The sequence below is a fragment of the Mastomys coucha genome, unplaced genomic scaffold (genome assembly GCF_008632895.1).
Source record: "Mastomys coucha isolate ucsf_1 unplaced genomic scaffold, UCSF_Mcou_1 pScaffold12, whole genome shotgun sequence".
Taxonomy (NCBI): Eukaryota; Metazoa; Chordata; class Mammalia; order Rodentia; family Muridae; genus Mastomys; species Mastomys coucha.
The window spans coordinates 45,316,962-45,319,629 of record NW_022196894.1 but is presented as its reverse complement, the minus strand read 5'-3'; the positions used below and the strand labels follow the sequence as shown (position 1 = coordinate 45,319,629).

General features: G+C 37.3%; 1 pseudogene; it reads right to left on the bottom strand.

The window, feature by feature from the left end:
• Nucleotides 1–233: 233 nt before the first annotated feature.
• On the bottom strand, nt 234–1,387 carry LOC116086430 (annotated as a pseudogene).
• Between the last annotated feature and the right edge of the window lie 1,281 nt (nt 1,388–2,668).

Sequence of the window (2,668 nt, the reverse complement as noted above, 5' to 3'; positions counted from 1 at the left end):
TTACTTTATAGAACTTTTGTAATAGTTAAAAAGATTGTATATGTAAATTATGTAAAAATCACAGTTTACTCAGCATGTCTTTTTCTTTCTTTCTTTCTTTCTTTCTTTCTTTCTTTCTTTCTTTCTTTCTTTTTTTTTTTTACTGGAAACATTTTATTGATCAAGCTCACCAACTGTGCAAAGTGCTCCTGGCATCAAGCTCCTTCTTCCTTGGCAATGCAATCTCTCTTGAGTCATCCCATGAAAGCTTTCTTCTCTTCCATGGTCTGGAAATGAGCATGGCCAAACTTGGAGGTGGTGTTAATGAATTTCAGGTCAATCTTCTCCAGACTCCGAGGTTTGGTCTGGACCAGCAAGGATTCACAAGCTCTAAGACTTGCTTCTTGGTTCCCACCATACAACTTTTGAGTGTGAGGAAGTTATTGGTCACCTCACTATAATGGACAAAGCCACCCAGTGGTTTGATGCCCTTGTCAGACAGGTCATAGTTAATAGATGTATTGTTCTTGATCAGTTTATCATCATTGATGAGGTAGCCTTGACCAATATTGTAAATCTTGTTAATCTCTGTTCAGTGACGGTAGCCTTTCTGCCCAGCTCGAGCCACAGAGAAGGCTACACAGGCAGGGTACCAGGCTCCAATACAGGCAAATTTTTGCAGACCTTGATAGGTTTTGGGGGGCAGTTTCTTTATATGTCACCCCTTTGAACCCTTGACCTTTTGTCAAGCCAATGACAACAATAATCTCATCCTGTCCAAACACCTCATTCAAAGGAACCTGCTGCTCCAGTCTCTCTCAGATCCAGTCTAGCTTCTCAGCCATCATGCCCTCATTCACCTGGATCGCCATCAACTGTGCCTTCTTCTGATGTAGAGGAAGCAGATGCATCTGAATGTTGACAATTATGTGGATAACTTGTCAGTACATCTTCACGCTGTTGAAGTCCTTCTCCAACTGTTTCTTGCCTGTGTCATCCTGCCGTTTCTTAAAGTATTTGGTGAAAGCCTTCTTCTTAGATTTGTGCCAGTTCTTACAGAAACACCTTCTACATTTATCACTGATATGCTCAGCAAATATGATCTTGAAGGTCCGGAGGCCCCATGAGGTTTCTCCATATACCACAATGCCCGCAACCACCATGGGTGGTGTTTTCACAATTACAGCCTCCAGGATTATTTTTTGTTCACCTTAGATCCTGGCCTATCAACTTCCTGGACTATGTGGGTCATGCCATACTTGTACCCTAGAAAGGCTGTGAGGCGAACAACCTTGGAAAGATCATCCTGAAGGAAGCTCTTCACTTTCCTATGATGCCGGCTGCTGTACTTCTAAGGCAAGAAGCCCAAGGACCCATGCCTGGGAGCTGAGAATTTTCTGGAAGACATCTCGACACCTTACGCCAGATAGAGCTACTCAGCATGTCTTAAGGTTTTAATTAATACTAATAATTTTATTGAGTGCTACTATTCATACATGAGTAGAAAAATGGAATGTGGCTACATAAAGCACAATTTCAATCTGAATTTTACAAACTTTCAAATTTTAAATACTAGAGAGATGGCTCAGTGGTTAACAACACTGTCTCGTCTTTCCTCTTCCAGAGGACTACAGGTTTGATTCTTAGCACTCACATAATGGCTAAATACCTATAACTCCAGTCCCAGGAGATCTGACACATCTATTCTGGGCTCCAAAGGCATTGTATTCTTGAGGTGTATAGACATACGTGAAGGCAAAACACCCATAAACATCAAGTCAAAAGAAATCTCATTTTTTTAAACTTTCAAATTTTGAATAGTTTAATTTTCTTATAATTCATTGATTCTCATATATATTCTTTACTCAATTTTCACTGATAAAGAAGCTCATGACTGACCAAGTGATTCAAAATGATGATGGCTGTTCAAGAGAGTAGGTTGCTCTGAGTACTGAAGGACTTTTATTTTGTTTGTTTTCCTGAGTTTTGAAGGACTCCTATTTTGTTTGGTTTTATGTATGTAAAGGAGGTTTGTCTAAACTCAATCTTATATTTAATCAACTGTTTTGCATATCCAAACCTCAGGGAAAAGATCTGATACTCTAGCAGTGAGTTAGTTGCTATATGTTTTAGTAAGTAAATGTAAAATGCAATGTGACTTCAAGTGTAATATAAAGAATAAAATGAACTTGGTGAGATGTGATTGTGATTGAAGATAGAAGTCATATATCACCTCTTCAAATAGATGTAGTTTGGAAAAAGAGACCAGTTAAATTTTGTTTATATTATTCATAGCATAAAAATAATTATTTAAAATAAAATATTATGTTCTATTTGTTTAAAATATAATCTTGTAAAGGTAGAAGATTTTCATAAAGTGCCAATAGAAAATCCCTAGTTTAAAGAAATCAAGAGTGTAGATTTGTAGTTTCCTAACTGGAGCATGAGTATCTGGGGAAATTTAGAATTATCACTCAAACTATAGGCATAAGAGATCCAGAAACGTTCAGGAACATACATTAAACAATAAAAATTTTATAAAAATTAATTTTTTCCTTTGAAATAAATTCATGGTGCAAATGTTTTATATTCATAGACTGTTGCAGTTGCCAATTAAGCTTTATTCAAATCGACCTGGTAGTAGTGCTAGTGTGTTCCTTGCTACCTGACCCAATGTTCTGTATTCCCA